Genomic DNA, 19,391 nt, shown 5'->3' on the forward strand with positions numbered 1-19,391 from the left:
CCAGATTCCCCTAGGTCTGGTGCCGGTAACACCACCTACAAAGCAGGTGTCGCCACTGGCGATATGAGCGCCTACAAATCGTCCTCATACGAACTGCGGTGTGCAGTGAGGGATGCCAAACGGCGGTATGAGGAGTGTGTGGAGTCTCGCTTCAGCCAGGGTGACACACGGAGCATGTGGCACGGACTACGCACAATCACAGATTACAAAGCCAGGGATACTTTGCCGACCAGCGCTGTCTCTGCATTCACCAACGAGCTGAACCAGTTCTACGCCCATTTCGAGGTTAGCCAGGTGGCTAATGCTAACTACTGCCTGACAACTGAGGACGGTGACTTCATCAGAGAGGGACACAACAATCATCATCGCAGAGCACGACGTCAGAGCGGCGCAGAGGAGAGTGAGGGCAAGGAAAGCGGCAGGAGCAGACGGAATCACCGAAGGTGTGTTCACTTCGATTTTCAACAAATCCCTGGCTAAGGCTACGTCCACACTAGTGTTTTCAGTTGTTTTCAAGAGTTGGACGTCAACACTAAAATGGCCGAAAACGATGATGTTGCAGTTCTAAAACTGCTGTCCGATGCTGTCCACCATCTTGGTTTAAGTGGTCACATGACTGCATCATATGACCAACATGTGTCATCGTTTTTGAGTGTCTCACTGAGACAGGACAGCTCTGTTTTGAAATGTATGCGTTTTCGAGAGTGTTTTCAAAACGCTGCGTTTTTCCTTGGGGAAAACGCCGTCTCAGTGTGGACGGGAGGCCAAAACGGATAGAAAACGATACGTTTTCAAATTAAACACATTAGTGTGGATGTAGCCTAAGTCTGTGGTCCTCACATGCTTCAACACTAGAATTACTGTCTTTTTTATTTTAGATCCAAGGCAGGCCAAACCTTACAACCTTCAGAAATGCCTGCCGTATCTATACAAAGTATCCCACACATTGACTGACCTGCAAATATGAAAGACACACATTCAAAATATATGGAAACACAAGTCTGTTTTATTTATAAAAAATTGTGTGAAAACAGAATGAAAAGTTGCTAATACAATGACATGAGTGGCATTGAGATTTCTGGTGCCAGTAATCAAAGAGACAATGCCTCGAGATACATTAATTTCTATTACGCAACACCTTTGATTTGATGACAAGGACACGTGGGCAGAACGGGTGAAAACAGACAAATTTGCGGCGATCTCTGACATCTGGACACGCTTCAACTGTGTTAACAGTTTCACTCCAGGAGAACACATGACCATAGATGAACAGCTGTTCCCTACCAAGGTTCGTTGTCCATTCACACAGTATATCGCAACCAAGCCAGACAAATTTGGGATCAAGTTCTGGATGGCCATGGATTTGGAGACCAAATATGTCTCCAATGCATCTCCTTACTTGGGAAAGGACTCCAGTAGTCAGAAGGGAGAGAGGTTGGCAGAGAACGTGGTCATGAAACTGATGGAGCCGTTTTTGGATGATGGGAGAAATGTCACAATGGACAAATGCAAATGCAAATGTTGCAGACAGACAGACAGACAGACAGACAGACAGACACACACACACACACACACAAACGCAGCAAATCTGTCTTTATTAGTCCCAGAAGTGGAAAATCTGCGTTGTCATTGTGGACAGTGCAAGACAAAAGCAGGAAAAATAAAAACTGTACCGAGAGTACAGTATAAAAAGTGCACTACACAAGGCCAGCCGCTTGAAGAGGTATACCAGAGAGATCGAAGGCAGGAGAATAAACCAGCTGTTCTCCACAGAACCAGCCAAAGTGTACTCTCAGTGGCAGGGGAACAATATGAGAACAGCACCACCAAGGCTGGAGACGGAACAATACTGGAAGACCATATGGATCCAGTAACCATCACAGTGGCAGACATCAACAAAGGGTCTCCAATATGAAGAGTTGGACAGCACCAGGTGCCGACATGGTTCATGCCTACTGGCTGAAGAAGGTGACTGAACTCCACGAGCGCCTGCCAGCACAAATGAACCAGCTGCTAGTTGACAAGAGACACCCAGCATGGCTAACCGAAGGCCGGACAGTCCTGATCCTCAAGGACCCCCAGAAGGGACCGGTCCCCTCCAACTACTGACCAATAACCTGCCTCAGCACCACATGGAAGCTCCTTTCAGGCAACATAGTGGCTAAGATGAACAGACACATGGGTCAATACATGAGTGGGGCACAGAAAAGGATGGGCAAGCATACCAGAGGCGCAAAACACCAGCTACTGGTAGACCGAACAATCAGCCGAGACTCCCGTCAGTGAGATCATTGAGAAGACTGGTTACGGATACTGACTACGGAATGGAACAGTTGTCAGCCACCTCCTGTACATGGATGACATCAAGCTGTATGCCAAGAGTGAATGAAACATCGATTCACTGATCTACACCACCAGGATATACAGCAATGATATTGGAATGTCATTCGGACTGGAGAAGTGTAGTCGGATGGTAACAAAGAGAGGGAAGGTAGTCAGAACTGAGGGGATCAAACTACCAGAAGGCAACATTGCAGACATAGAGCACCGTTACAAGTACCTGGGGATCCCACAGACAAATGGAAATCATGAAGAGGTCGCTAGAGAAGCTGCAACCACGAAGTACCTGCAGAGGGTCAGGCAAGTCCTCAGGAGTCAGCTGAATGGCAAGAACAAGATCCGGGCTATCAACACCTACGCCCTGCCCGTGATCAGGTACCCTGCTGGGATAATAAGCTGGCCAAAGGAGGAGATAGAAGCCACTGACATCAAGACCAGGAAGCCCCTGACCATGCATGGAGGGTTTCACCCCAAGTCCAGCACCCTGAGACTGTACGCTAAGCGGAAGGAAGGAGGCCGGGGACTGGTGAGTGTCAGTACCACGATCCATGTTGAGACAACAAACATCCACGAATACATCACGAAGATAGCCCCAACTGACAGGGTGCTCAGTGAATACCTCAGGCAGCAGAAACCCAAGAAAGAGAAGGAAGGCGAGGAAGCATCATGGAAGGACAGGCCCCTGCACGGTATGTACCACAGGCAGATAGCGGAGGTGGCTGATATCCAGAAATCCTACCAGTGGCTGGACAAAGCTGAACTGAAAGACACGGACGCACTAATCATGGTAGCACAGGAACAAGCTCTGCGCACAAGATCCATAGAGGCTGGGGCCTACCACATGAGGCAAGACGCCAGGTGCAGGCCGTGTAAAGATGCCCCTGAGACAATCCAGCTCATAACAGCAGGGTGCAAAATGCTAGCAGGTAGGGCATACATGGAACACCATAACCAAGTGGCCGGCATAGTGTACACGAACATCTGTGCCGAGTATAACCTGGAAGTTCCGATGTCAAAATGGGAGACGCCCCCAAGGGTGGTGGAGAATGACCGAGCTAAGATCCTGTGGGACTTCCAGATACAGACGGACAAAATGGTGGTGGCTAACCAACCGGACATAGTGGTGGTAGACAAACAGAAGAAGACGGCCGTAGTGATATATGTAGCGGTTCCCAATGACAACAACATCAGAAAGAAGGAACACGAGAAGCTCAAGAAACACCAAGGACTCAGTGAAGAGTAGAGATGGACCGATCCGATATTACGTATCGGTATCGGTCCGATACTGACCTAAATTACTGGATCGGATATCGGAGAAAAATAAAAAATGTAATCCGATCCATTAAATATCACGAAAGCACCTCACAAAACTTGCAACACGCCGTAACTCACCTCAGAACGTTAGCACGTCGGAGCAGTATGCATCACGTGGTAGAGCGGCTGTGGCATGCGGGACCTGTCGGTGGTCTGGATAGCATTTGGAGCTTCGCTAGCAACCCGGCATTTCATCTCCGACAAAGTTATCCCGAGAGAAGTAAAGCAAGTGTGTAAGTCCATCTCTGAATGTTTGTAAAGCATTCCTGCGTTAAGCTTAACAAACAACTGCCTCTTCTTGCTGCTACTTCAATCATGAAACTGCTTAACGATCAGCTGATCGGCTTTTCTGTCGCGAGTCCGTGTCTCTAGTTTGCTTTTGGCCCACTTTGCACCAGAAAGAGGAAACCAGCGGCTGAACAACAGCAGCACGTTTAAGCTTGATAAGCTGTTGTTAGAATTTATTTAATATTACTTTCTACTCGAGGATTTTTTTTTCTATGCAGCTGACGGCTGGTAACTGTGCAGGGGCGGATCTAGCAAAGTTTAGCCAGGGGGGCCGATAGGGCATTAACAGGGAAAAGGGGGCACAAAGACATACTTTTCTTTCTTATTCTCATTTAAAATGTCTAGCTTTTAATAAATAATTATCTGACACCCAAAGTTTTAATTTGATGCAAAATGAATAGAAGTCCATTACTGTATATAGTAACTATTAAGTCTAATATATATATATATATATATATATATATATATACCCTAGTAAGCTATAGTACTTTTTCCTTTGGGAAGGTACCATCTGTGCAGTCTGCAATTTTGTTGAAGAAAGATGTTGAATCTATTTAATATTTCTTGAAAAATAATTGATTTCTGTGCATTTTTTTTCACACTGCATCAAATTAAGGTTGATTACGTCGATTAAGCATCATGAGGTGGAGCGTGAGGGGTGGTTCCCTATTTTTTATTTATTTATTTTTGTTGTTGCTGAGAGTTGGAACCCTATTAGTTAGGTTGCTTAATATTTATGCTAAGTACTCTTTAAAATACCAGAATAGGGAGGATGGTGTAGGTTTAAGTTTATTAGATTGATCAGTATTGCTGAACTATGAAATATTTTTTTTTGCATACAGGTATAACAGAATAGCTTTAGTGTAGTTGTTGTTTTAAACTTGAGTATGAACTTATACAAAATGCAGCAAGATATTTAAAAAAAACAGTTTTGTTGATTAAAAAACACTATATCGGATTCATATCGGTATCGGCAGATATCCAAATTTATGATATCGGTATCGGACATAAAAAAGTGGTATCGTGCCATCTCTAGTGAAGAGCTCGAGAAAATGTGGAGGGTGAAGGTAACAGTGGTCCCAGTGGTAATCGGAGCACTACGTACAGTGACTCAAAAACTAGGCGAGTGGCTCCAGCAGATCCCGGGAACAACATCGGAGATCTATGTCCAGAAGAGCGCAGTCCTGGGAACAGCTAAGATACTGCGCAGGACCCTCAAGCTCCCAGGCCAGGGGATTTAAGAAAAATAAATTATATATATATATATATATATATATATATATATATATTTACAGTGGCTTGCAAAAGTGTTCGGCCCCCTTGAACTTTCCCACATTTTGTCACATTACAGCCACAAACATGAATCAATTTTATTGGAATTCCACGTGAAAGACCAATACAAAGTGGTGTACACGTGAGAAGTGGAACGAAATCATACATGATTCCAAACATTTTTTTACAAATAAATAACTGCAAAGTGGGGTGTGCGTAATTATTCAGCCCCCTTTGGTCTGAGTGCAGTCAGTTGCTCATAAACATTGCCTGATGAGTGCTAATGACTAAATACAGTGCACCTGTTTGTAATCTAATGTCAGTACAAATACAGCTGCTCTGTGACGGCCTCAGAGGTTGTCAAAGAGAATATTGGGTGCAACAACAACATGAAGTCCAAAGAACACACCAGACAGGTCAGGGATAAAGTTATTGAGATATTTAAAGCAGGCTTAGGCTACAAAAAGTTTTCCCAAGCCTTGAACATCCCATGGAGCACTGTTCAAGCATGTGTGGCGGAAAACTAACACTGCACATCACTCTGAAAACACCGTCCCCACTGTCAAATATGGTGGAGGCAGCATCATCCTCTGGGGGTGCTTCTCTTCAGCAGGGACAGGGAAGCTGGTCAGAGTTGATGGGAAGATGGATGGAGGTATGACTCACACCAAGTGCGAGAATAATGTCCTGCATGAATATCCTTTAGCCCCAGTGGGAGTGTGCTGTACCACTGTTGGGATGTCTTTGAATGTCTTGGACCTAGAGGTCAGCATCTCATTTTACACGGACAAAAATCTATTACAAAACCTATCTCTCTCCGCTAGCAATATACCCACAGGGGAAGAGAGGCTTTTCTCTAATTGTTTTTCCTTGGCTGCAGTTCTGGGCTGGTTATGAGTGAACCCAGCCCACATTAAGGCTCTGATTGGTGATTGGGTCATTCAGGCCCATCATTTACACACTGCTATGTAGTGTGTGGTATTATTCATAGAGTTCTTTTTAAATTCTGGAAACAGCATGCATTTGGCACTGAAATTGAAGTTTGTATTAATGGAACATTTTAGTGTTACAACAAATAAAAGAACTCTAGCCTTCCACTACCAACTGCAGTTGAAACAAATATACAGAAATATGGATAAACGATGTATCTGCCATTTTCACAAACATTTAGCAACTAATGTTAAATAGCAACTGTTGGTTGATACACTGCAATCTAAACAGAGGCTGTGAAAAACACATTTGCCACTGAGTCAGGAAGGACAAATGTGAATTTTAATATCATTCTCAGTTGCATTTTCATATAGCAAAACATTGAAATGCCATCAAGTCTGGATCTAATATTATGTTATACAATCATCATCTAAATAAGATACAGGTTCTCTTATATCATATTAGAGGAAGGATGATTATAGTGGAATTATTATTAATTTATTATCTATCTTAATATTGTTATTATTATTATGATTATTATTCCCTGATAAAAAAACAAACAAACATTTTTTGTGAAGAGTGTGGAAACCTCTTGACCTCTTCACTTGACTTGACTGAACATGACTGAAGTTCAGGAATATAAGGTTGGAGCATTTACAATTTTTAAAAGACGCTAAATAAAATGAGGAAATCTTTAGGTGCATCTTCTTTGAGCTTATATGTACATAAAATTCTTTTTTGTTGGAATTGCAACAGACCTCTGAACCAGAAAAAATAAATCTTATTGACATTACATGCTTTTCACAACATTTTAACTGTCTTCATTTTCCTTTAAATAAATGCAAACTTTTTGTACATTTTCAAATTGTCCACCATATCTCTTCAGTAATGCAAAATATCCAGTGAAAAGAATCTGCATGAGTGTTCAGCAGGAAGACAATCATGAAATGCTATATTTTCTCAGTGCAAAGGGCACCTCACTCCGCTCATCATGAGAAACATCCAAAAAGAATGGGAAAAAAAAGAAGAAGAAGAAGAAGAAGAAGAAAAAAAGGGAAGATGGATGGAGCCAAATACAGGGCAATCTTGGAAGAAAACCTCTTGGAGTCTGCAAAATACTTGAGACTGGGGCGGAGGTTCACCTTCCAGCAGGACAACGACCCTAAACATAAAGCCAGGGCAACAATGGAATGGTTTAAAACAAAACACATCCATGTGTTAGAATGACCCAGTCAAAGTCCAGATCCAAATCCAATCGAGAATCTGTGGCAAGATCTAAAAACTGCAGAGTGAGTTCCTGGAGCTCCTGCAAGATGTAACAGCCTCCCCCACCAGTTGAAGAGCCCCCAAGGCTTACAAATTTAAATACAACAATGACAACTATTATCAAAATTAACCTAACAATGTGGTTCTGTTTGCCTCATCAGGTGGTGGCCTTGAGCTTGCACTGGAACGGTTCGCAGCAGAGTGTGAAGCAGCGGGAACAAGGATCAGCACCATGGGTAGCTGGACTCTCCCTTAGAGATGGGATAGGACGGCTTGCCATCTGGGAGGGGCTCAGAGTAGAGCCGCTGCTCCTCCACATCGAAAGGGGCCAGTTGAGGTGGTTCAAGCATCTGACAAGGATGCCTCCTGTGCGCCTCCTGAGTGAGGTGTTCCGGGCATGTCCCACAAGGGAGGAGACCCCGGGGCAGACTCAGGACACGCTGGAGAGATTATATCTGTTGGCTGGCCTGGGAACACCTTGGTGTTCCCCTGGACAAGCTGGAGGAGGTGGCTGGGGAGAGGGAGGTCTGGGCTTCTTATGGATGGATGGATAGATGGGTTTAAAAGATAGCACTGTAAATTGCATGTGAGATGGGGAGTTTAAAAAAGTGAAACCTCAGCAGTTTGTGTAGAGAAAAAGAGCAGAAATGGAAGGATGGGGAGGTGGAGGTAGAGGTGGGGTTGGTGGTAGAGATAAGGAGTGCTCTATAAGGGAAAGCTTTGATCAGAGAGCTGCAGCAGTTACAGTTGTCTTTTGATGGAGATACAGAAAGGAGTCGAGCTCTGTTTTCCAAAACTCCTCAACACTTCCTGCAGGAAGCCAGCACCTCACTGGTCCAAAGCTGTGCTCCTGAACATTGTGCTGTCATGTGTCTCTCTGATCACTGCTGCTCTAAACCTTCTGGTCATCATTTCAGTCTCTCACTTCAGGCACAAATTTAATATTTTAAATGAAATGGATTTTAAAGTTTAGAAACACAGTGATTGATTGATAAGTGTAATGAATGTGGCACATACTTGATGTACTTTAGCAATGACTGTAATGTTTCATGTGGCTAGAAAGAATCATGTCTTTTTAAAGGAGGTCTTTTACTAATGTAAAAGACCTCCTTTAAAATGATATCAGTAAGGATATATTGAAATGATTATTGTTGAATATATATATTTTTGTCTCTCTGCAGGAAGCTTCACACACCTACCAACATCCTCCTCCTCTCTCTGGCTGTCTCAGACTTTCTTGTGGGTCTCTTGCTGATGCCATTTGAAATCTTTAGGAACATGGCCTGCTGGGTACTTGGTGATCCTATGTGTTCTGTTTATTGGTATCTGACTGGCAGTGTTGGGGAGTAACGGAATACATGTACCGCCGTTACGTATTTAAAATACAAAATATGAGTAACTGTATTCCGTTACAGGTACCGTTTAAAAAGGTGGTATTTAGAATACAGTTACTTTGTTGAAATAAATGGATTACACGGCGGTACTTTCCTGTTTCATATTGTGGCAAACAGGGCTGGACTGGGACAAAAAAATCAGCCCGGGCATTTTGACTAGCGACCGGCCCACCAGCAAAAACCATAAAGCCTTTGAATAAAAACAAATGTCGTTGTGACAGTGATGTGCACTGTCTTGTTGGTACATATGTATCAATCTAATAAACTTAAACCTACACCATCCTCCCTATTCTGGTATTCTAAACTGTCATGGTCCTGGGTCAAGCGACCCAGTGTTTGAGTTTATGTATCTTTTGTATTTCTGTTGTGCCTTAGCTTAGTGCACCTAGTTAATTTCTAGATTGCTTGTTCCTTAGTTGTTTATGTCATCTCCCCCTGTACTAAGTCTCCCTGGTTCATGTGTCACGTCTGCGTGGTTATGTTTAGTTCATGTCATGTCTAATCTCCATGTTTCCTGTTTTACTTTGAAAGTCTGTATTCAATGTCAGTGTATTCAGTTTCACCTCTCCTGTCCTATCGTTATGGTTCATGTGTGTCAGCTGTGCTCCCATGTGTGACCACTTCCCCTGATCATCCCTCATGTGTATTTAGTCTCTGTGTTTCATGTAGTCTGCGTCGCGTCGTCTGTGTTCCCACCCCCTGTGTTCCGTATCTCCAGCCATAGCCTTTCCATAGTTTATGTCCAGTTTAGGTTTCTGCTGAGTTATACTCTTATGCTGCCCTCACACTGGTTTGTTCCTTTTCATCAGCCATAATAAAAGGCTCGCTTTTGTTTAATCCACTCCTGTATCTTCGCTTGTGTTCGCACCTGGGTCCACCACACACATTTCCGCACGGTCTGCCTCCGCAGATCATGACACTAAACAGTAGCCGAAACCCAAAGAGTTGGTCGAGTTAACCTCCTGAACTACACATGGTGGAAACCTAAAATTAAGCCAGAGAAGACTAGAGGTGAGGCATGATCATTACTGAATATTAAAAATAATAAATGACAGATTTAGTGATATTTTCATAAACTATTCATTTACCACATCAATAAACAGCATGGCAGGGCAACATATTTTTTCTAACATGGCAACCTTTAAAAAGTGAAAGGAGATAGAAAGACAGATGAGAAAGAATAAAACTTAATTGAAGTTTCTAGAAAATGTGGGAAAACACTGCCATCATATACAGTGCTTACTTCTGAAGAAATTATGTTGGGACCCTCCAAAAAAATTACTATGTACAATAATGGATTTCTATACATTTGACATCAGATAAAAACTTTGGTTGTAAGATATGGATAATTATTTGTTAAAAGCTAGACATTTTAAATGAGAATAAGAAAGAAATGTATTTTTTGTGCCCTCCTTTTCTTGTTAATGCCCAACCTGGCCCCCTGGCAAAATTTTGCTAGATCCACCCCTGCACAGTTACCAGCTTTCATCTACCAAGAAAAGGATCCTGGTGTTAATTGTCTCTCAGTAAGGACATCTCCTGGTTTCACCTTCATGTTTCCTACTTGCCACATATCCAAACGGATATCATGAGCAGCAATTTTACAGCTGTGGCTCCAACAAACATCAGCTGATACTAGAATGGTAAATGGTAAATGGCCTGTATTTGTATAGCACTTTTACTAGTCCCTAAGAATCCCAAAGCGCTTTACACATTCAGTCATCCAACCATTCATCCACCCTTTCACACACACATTCAAACACTACAAAGTAATATTAAATAAATTCTAACAACAGCTGATCAAGCTTAAATGTGCTTCTGCTGTTTAACGCTTCGCTAGTTTCCTCTTTCTGGCGTAAAGTGGGGGATAAACAGGCAAGAGAGACGGGACTTGCGGCAGAAACGCCGATCAGCTGATCATTGATCAGATTCGTAATTGAAGTAGAAACAGGAGAGGGAGGGGGAGAGAACGGGAGGAGAAGAGGCAGCTGTGCAGCATAACAACAGAATAACTCCAGCTTTGTGTCCTTTTTTTCATCCTAGCTGAAGTCCGGGACAAATCGCGTTTATTTTCAGCTCAATACGAAACACGTAAAACTCTCTCTGAATACCAGAAGATTCCGTTTTTTATGGCACAGTTGGCAACTCTACTAACTAACCTTATGAATAAAATAAAGTTCAACAGTCACATCATAGCACCCACCCAGTAGTATAGAAACTCCGTCATGCTAGCTAGTACGCAGTACAAGTTATTGTAACTGATGGTAAAAAGTCAGCATAACGAAAATAAACTACATTTAAACTTGGTTTATATCTGACCCAGATAGACTGCAGGTCATAACTTCTTACCTGAAGCTCAGTTCACCTGACAGTCGGCCGCCTCGGGTCTCTGCCCCTCCGCCCCTCCGCCTCCCCTTTCCTTCATCCACCTGCTGGCCTCCACCACTTGCTAATTTTACTGAATCTGTGAAAGCTCCACCGTAGCCACTACCAAACAATTGAGTTATTATTTACACATCTGCCAGCATCTGTCCAATCCGCCACCTTTCACTGTTTACACCGTTACGAAAAAAAAGACAACAACAAAAACCATTGGCTGTAAAAACGAAAAATTACCATTGGCCCACCGGGCAAATGCCCGGTATGCCCGATGGCCAGTCCAGCTATGGTGGCGGGTCAGGACTGTTTGGGTTTTGTTTGACAGCTACGTTCTGTTGTTCCAGGCGGCAGCGTTGCGGTTGCCATGGTTACAGGGTGACGCTCTCGCTCTGCGTTTCCTGGGTGAGAGAGCGCCTTTTTGTTGTTGTTGTTGTTGTTGGGCAGAATGCAGAATGTAGCATCATGGGCAGTGTAGTCCGTGCTGCAGGGAGAATGGACTGCCATACTCGCTATGTGTCTGTGAGCGCGAGGAGGGAGAAAAAGGTGAGTGGAAAAGTACGAGCTGTCATCCAGCAGAAACGGGAGCTGGAAGCATGTAAATATAATAATAACCACTGCAGCCAAGAAGAGTGCCTGACGAGCCCAGTTGTAAGTAAGCTATTAAGACTCGACTGTACACTTTGTTCGTGTTTTCCTCCGAAACAATAAGTTCCGTTGGAGCAGCCTTTCAACGCCTCTCTTTGTCTCTCGCTAGCAAAGTTGATCCATACAACAAAGTAAAGCTATTTTTCGGCTACGAGCCTGACACGAACCGTATTAGTCAGAGGTCCCTTTACTATGGGTTCGGAGCCGCGGACCTTCAGTAACAGTAATAAATCACACAGCAATAGTACATAGATGTAGCTGTAAAATGCATGATAATATGTTAAGTAATCCAAAGTATTCAGAATACGTTACTCTCATTGAGTAACATAACGGAATACGTTACAGAATACATTTTAGGGCATGTATTCTGTAATGGAATACATTTTAAAAGTAACCTTCCCAACACTGCTGACTGGCAACATTGCCTTTGCCTCAACAGGGAACATAGTTCTAATATCAATTGACCGTTATGTGGCTTTTTGTCACCCTCTGCATTACCCCACCAGAATTACTGTGGCAAGAGTCAAACTTAGTGTTTCTCTGTGTTGGTTATTTGCCATTTTCTACAGCAGTCTCTATATGAAGGATGTACTGATAAAACCAGGCAGGTATAATTCCTGCTATGGAGAGTGTGTGTTTATCATTAATGATATTGCAGGGATTTTTGACACGGTTTTATCTTTCTTTTTGTTCCAGTTCCAGTTATCGTAATTCTGTATATGAGAGTGTTTGTAGTGCCTGTGTCTCAGGCTCGAGCCATGCGCTCTCATGTTACAGCTGTCACACTGCAGCGTTCATTGAATCACACAAACAAATCTGAGTTGAAAGCAGCTGGGACTCTTGGAATTCTTGTAGTCATGTTTTTAATATGCTACTGTCCATTCTTCTGCTTTTCTTTTGGTGTAGAAGACATGGTCAATAATCCATCTACATTTTTTGTGATCATGGTCTTTTACTTTAATTCTTGTCTAAACCCTTTGATCTATGCCCTGTTTTACCCCTGGTTTAGAAATGCTGTAAAACTGATCATCACACTGCAGATTTTCAAACATGAAACTAGTGAAGCCAACATACTGTAATAAGACTAATTAGACAAAATCATGCTCCCATAATATAGTAAACCTGTAACTTCATTAATTTATTATCTACCCTAGAAATGTAAAATTGCTTTCTACTGTATCATGATGCATGCAATTAAATTTATCTGAACATCCTGTTTATCTACAATGTTTATCCAATTCACTGGATTAACTATAAATTCAGTGCAATCAATGTTAGCACATTTGTATTCATTTCTGTTCTATTCAAAACACAGACAGACAGAAAATTGCAAATTAAATTTATTTGATTACTTTTTTCTTATTTAGGTAGAAACATTACAAATAATTTTTATGTGAAAACTGTCATTTGTTACTTGTATTTGAGTTTAAGAATAAATTAGCTTCAGTACTTTATGTATTTTTCTCATTATTGTATCTAAGTTTTCATACATATGACTGCTCTAATTAAATAATTAAAAACATTAGCATGCACATTAACAGGTTCCTATGTATTGCATGTACAGTTCTGTAAATGTAGCCTGGAGAAGCAGTAGTGACCCTGCTATAAAGCTATCAGCCGCCCACCGAGGCCCACTCTTTCGATTACACAGCATTGCCCAATTTGTAAACAAAGTGACCCATTGGAGGCTTCTGCAGCCACAACCAGCATTCGATGGGAGGCTTCAGGAAAATCATCCACAGGTGATCTCTGTAACAGCTAGAGAAGTCAAGCGGCCCTTGGATGCGTACAGTAGCAGGTGAGTGAGTCAGGGATGCTCAGATGGCAGCTACTATTTATAGCAGCACCATCTAATGTGATTGGTTAGTAGCAGGATCAATAAGCCAGTATTGAAATATAATATTCATTCTGCTACATTGGCTAAACCCAGAGATTGCCTGATTTGTTTCCCCGGAGGAGGATAAGCGCCAGTCCACAACAGCCCCGGTTGTGGTCTCCATTTCAACTTGTGTTAAAAGTGTAGACTGCAAACTATATGCCAGTTTAATTGTGTTGACAGGGCACATAAAACTAGAGTTTTGATAGAAAATACACACGAAACAATAAAAACAGCCTTTTCTAAGCACAGCGCTCGAAAGCACAAGGTGCTTGTGACAAAAGACAACCAATGGCCATTAGGTGACATCAAGTTAACACGGATGATATTCTAGCCCTACACCAGACTCTGCAGCAAGGACGTGGGCTCTGCCCTATGCTCTCCTGGCAAAACTATTGAATCAGCAGGCAGTGGCATCTGAAAGGGCCGTGGTTTCCTTGATACAGGGGGATCATCTTTGGTTGAGGTCCAGGCTTCAAGGAGGGTTATATGCTCAAGCTGCCTCTGGTATGTTCTGCAGAAATGTGTTTAAAAATAACTGAGAGTAACATACGTTCAGTTCAGATAAAATATAAAGAAGGTTTGAAGTTCTGAGAAAATTTAAGCTGATTAATAAAAGACCCATTGTCGTTTATCCCCGCTTTTGCTTCCTTTCCCTTCATCATCTGCATCTCTTGCTGTTCCCAACAATGCATTGCAGGAAGACAGCAAAAAGGAATCATCATCTTTTGATAGTGCAGTGGTAGTAAAACAAACAATTAAACAAATAAAAGTAAACTGCAATAAATTACAGGGAGCAATAAAATAAACTAATAACTCTTTTAGACAACGTCCCCACCTACACAGGTATTTTTGAAAATGCAGCTTTTTCTATGCGTTTGGACCTTTCATTCACACCTAAACGGCGTTTCAAATCACCAACAACTGAGATTTTTTAAAACTCAGTTTTTGCGTTTACGTGTGGAGAAGGAATTGGGTGTTCGTCACGCAACGTCACAGGTGTGTGCCTTTTTTTTTACATCACGCTGTTTACATGAGAAGAATTTCTACAATGGCGGATACAGACAAAATACTGTTACTGTTAATATTACTGTCTGCCATTTTTACACGCTTACATATACACATGCAGTTACTGTCCCTCCATTTAGAAAGGCAGAGGCGTCACGGTGTAATTATTTTACGTGTAGTTGCTTTTTTTCTGTGTAATAATATTCAACATTGCTATCAATACATTTTTCAAAAAATGCCTCTCTGTGCAAAATGGGTTCAAAAACAAACAACTGTGGGATACTGTTGCTGTGACTTGGACAGAGGGAACAAATCGTGACAGGATCAGCCTGATATTGTTAGTATCCCACTGTGACTTTACTGTATAAAGAACCAACATCTCCAAAGTGTCAGGAGAAGTTAGTCAAGAAGTAAGAAGTGTTTGTGAACTAAAAATCAAGAATGTGGGATACTGTTTGTCCGTGATTTGGGCAGCCCAGTGCGTGCTCCCGACGTAGGGAAAACTAATTCTGTTGGGAATTGATCAGTGGTCTTTGATCAGTGGTTGTTGATCAATGGTCATGAGAATTTACATAATTATGATGAAGGAACTGACCTCACAGCCCATTGTTCCTTCAGTGGGCTTGCTTCAGTCATTATGCAAATGTACTGTTGATAAGATTGGGGAAACCTGCAGTCAGCTGAGACTGAAGAAGTCACTTGGATGAGTGATGAAACGTTTCTCCCACTGAAAACACAACGTCCAGATGAACAGAATCAACTTTTGGAGATTTACTTACCTGGACAATTGAGGATGCATCAAGACGACTCACAGACATGTTTCATATTTAGCTCTATACAATGGTTTTTTTGTTTGTTGGCCAACTATTTTCTTATTCACAAAGGTTATATGGAGACATTTTGGTTATTGCCATAGACGCATTCTCTTACTACGGATGGAGGATGTTGCAGTTTTACAACCCATGGACTAAGACTCAATATGTTCACTTAATATCAAATTGAGACTCACTTGTGTTTAAGCCTCTCACACACCCACACTGCTCTCCTCCAGCTTATATCACCTCTGGAGGGTAATTGGTGATAAACGAGGGCAGATGAGCAGCAGAGAAACAAGGGGAGGGGCAAGAAAGAAGGAGGGGTAGAGGGAGAGGACAACACCATGCCCACACACTCCCACAGCCTCACAGGATGTAACAGGTTTCCTTTAAACTACACATGTAATGCGGATGTGAGAGAGGCTGTGATGAAGTCCAGGAGTTCTTAAGGACGTATGTGCTCCGGTCCAGAAATTTGTATGAGATATTGGACTCAGGTGGTAAAGTGCTGTCACACCCTGAATAAATTGTCCTCTGTTGTTACAGATATTGTTTCAGTTATTCTTTGGTTAGCTGACATATTGGTTACATAATCATATTGTTTATCAGAGGGGAAGTGAATTTTATTAAAATGAAAAAAAAAAAAAAAAAAAAAATACTGGAGCCTAAGGTTAGGTGCAATAATATTCAACCGTAATATTAGCTTATAACTGTGTTGTCAGTTAGCCAGTGTTGTGTCAAAAAGTCATGTCTGCCATAAACTAATTTCCGGTATTTGTCAAAAACTGGTTGATCATATTTAAACTGCTATAGACAACTTTTTGGTCTATAATATGTGAAACATATGTCAAATGTATCCCTCTTGGGTGACATCGAGTCATTTTGTGCCACAAACAACATTCTGTTAGGGTCCCTGGGTCGTTGACCCAGTGTTTTGTGTTTTGGTTCTTTGATTTTGTTATTTCATTATATTCTAGCTGTCATGGATCGCTGTGTGGCAAGCAGGAGGAGGACCCAAATGCAAAACTCACAGACACGGGGATGAACTCGAGAAACACAGCTTTAATGCTGGCACGGCAGAACACAGGAAATACAAAACTAAACTGGGGAAAAGTAAACTAACGCTCGCAGGTAGACACAGGAAGATCCACACAACATGCGGGAGAACGCGACGCCGAACAGAGGGAGATGCAGACAGAAATACACAGAGGGTTAACGAGGAAAGTGGGAACACACGGGGAACACAGCTGACACAGATAACCATAACGAGACAGGGCGGGGTGAACATAACACTGACGGGAGACGGGCAGAGTCAAACAGGAAGTACAGAGGTTCAGACAGGAGGAGAGAGAGCACGGGGAAAACACAGACATAACGGGCAGGGGAAACATGGAATAAAACATAAGGAGAGACGAGGGCTCACAGATACACAGAGGGGCACACAGGGGGTAAAAGCCACGAAGGGAAAACACTTAGGGAACACCACAACAGGGCAACTCAGGAAACATGGCCTAAATAGGGAACAAAATACAAACATACAAGAAAACTAAGAATACTGGGCCAACATGGCCCAGGACCATGACACTAGCTTTGCTTTATGGGTTTTAGGATCATTCTTAGTTTAGGTTCTCTGGGTGGGGTTTGGTTAGAGTTTTAGTGTTCTGGTTTTCTGTCTGTGTTCCATGTTGCTGTCTCCCCTGTCTGCTGTATCCCCACATCCAGTCAGTGTCTGTGTCTGCCCTGGTCCCACGTCTCTGTTCCCTTTGTTGTAGTGCCTGCATGCGAGTCTGTGTCTTTGGTTCAGTCTGTGTTATGTGTTTCCTGTTTTACTTTGAAAGTCCATGTCTGATGTTAATGTATCTGGTTTCGCTTCCCCTTGTCTCGTTAGGCCTGATTTTCCCCAGCTGTGTTTCCCTCCTGTTACCCATTCCCTGATTGCTCCCTCTGTGTATTTAAGCCCTGTGTTTCTCTGTGTCTGTGTTGCGATCTACTGTTTATTTAGCTGTGTGTTCTGTCAGTCCGCCTGGTGTAAGTTTATTTTGATTTTCCCCCAGTTATGTTACATTTGAGTTTAATATTAAAGTTGTTTTGAGTTCTCATCTGTCTCTGGAGTCTGCACCTTGGGTCCTATTCCTGTCTGCACACAGCCGTCACTTAACACATTCCTGTAACAAGGTAGAAGCTGCAATCAGTTTTTGGCAGTGATGTTTATTTCTCATTTATTCATTTGACATTAAAATTACTTTTTAAGAGTAATCTGTCCAAGAGGACAGTAGAAATTGCAACAAATATAATAATCATTCTGCAAACATATTTTAAGTGGCCCAAAAGGACTGGATTGGTTTTAACGTAGTTACAATAACACAGAGTTATAAATGTACTTAAAAGATGCAGGGGCGGTCCTAGTCTGTTTGGTGCCCTGTGCAAACACCCCCTCTTCTGGAAAATGTGTCTGTACTCCAAATTTCTCTCCCATGTTTTCCATAGTGGTGAATCTCTCTTGGATGGAAGATACTGCAGCATCAACAACAACATTAAAAAAAGGTCACCTCCAGCTCTTTGGGGCACCACTCAATGGCTCACCAAATGACTCGTAAGAGAAGTGCTGCTTTGTAGATCTCAGTCTTTTCTGTTGCAGAACAGCCTCTATGTTCATGTCCTCACACATATCATTGGCTGACATTTGTGCAGCTGATTAGCCTGTTGCTCTGTAGTTGCGGAGACCTCTTTCTGTCTTTTTGAGGAGATTGACTGCTACATGCACATGTATGTTGGGAGACTGCATGAGCTTGCTCACATGGTGGATGTCATACCACACCACTGAACAAATGCTGAATCTGTATGATCCCACCTCCTCAGACAAAGACTGGGCCTCAATATTTATAACTGAGTGTTTGGTGTGGTCTCTCACCTCCATTACAGCCTCTCTCACTGCAGATGCTTGGTACCTCAGGGGCTCAACACTGTTGATCTTACTTTCCCACCTTGTTTCAGACCACATCTTTAGTCTAATGTTAGCATGTTTTTCAGGATGGCCCATCTCTGAGTGGAGTCTTAAAATAAATTGTAAAGTTTTTGAAAAATCCCAAATTAACTTGTGGCATCAATAGATCCCTTTGAAGCATCAGCCACAACCAAATTCAGTGTATGAGCTCCACAGGGAACAAAAGAGCTCTAGGATTCAGTTCCAGCAGCCTGGCTTGAATGCCCTTGAATTTCCTCTCATGTTAGCCCCATTGTCATATGAATGACCTCTTCAGTCCTGAAAGGGAATTTTCTGCTCTTCCAGACTGTTTAAAATCATGGATGTGAGATGCTTCCCTGTGGATTCGTCAGCTTTCATCAAAAACATAAAATACTCCTCAACATGGGGCTTCTCTTGTAATGACACAATCCGAATCACAACTGACAGCTGCTCAGTGTGGCTAATACTAAACTACTAACTAAAACTACTAAACAAATTCACGAGTTTTGTACATGGTGACCAAGATAGCTGGTGTGGCTGCTGGACACGGTTAATGTGCTCTTGCATTATGGGATCAAACCTTGCCATGAGTTAAACTTCTTTTATAAAATTGCCATTTGATGGAGAAAACAATGTTTCCAGGTGTGTCCTTAAAGTGCGTTCACACCGAACTTGATAGACGTGACCAGAGCGGTTTACATGTAAAGTCAATAGAGCAGCGCGATGAAGCGTGACTGGGGGTCGCGCGATGACTTCAGAAGCAGATTTGCGTCGCAAAAACGCTTTTCTGCCTGATTCGCGCAACCAAGTAGTGTGACTGACACGTTTGAAGCGCGAAGTAAAATACGTGCTGCAGTTTGTGTGGTGCATTTTGTGCATTCACGCTTATCGCGTCTACC

General features: G+C 42.4%; 1 pseudogene; it reads left to right on the top strand.

Annotated features, from left to right (window-relative positions):
- Window positions 1-1,255: 1,255 nt before the first annotated feature.
- LOC120721902 lies at window positions 1,256-12,951 on the top strand (annotated as a pseudogene).
- The last annotated feature ends 6,440 nt before the right edge of the window (window positions 12,952-19,391 follow it).

This window comes from Simochromis diagramma, unplaced genomic scaffold (genome assembly GCF_900408965.1).
Source record: "Simochromis diagramma unplaced genomic scaffold, fSimDia1.1 OVJJ01000612.1, whole genome shotgun sequence".
NCBI classification, from domain to species: Eukaryota; Metazoa; Chordata; class Actinopteri; order Cichliformes; family Cichlidae; genus Simochromis; species Simochromis diagramma.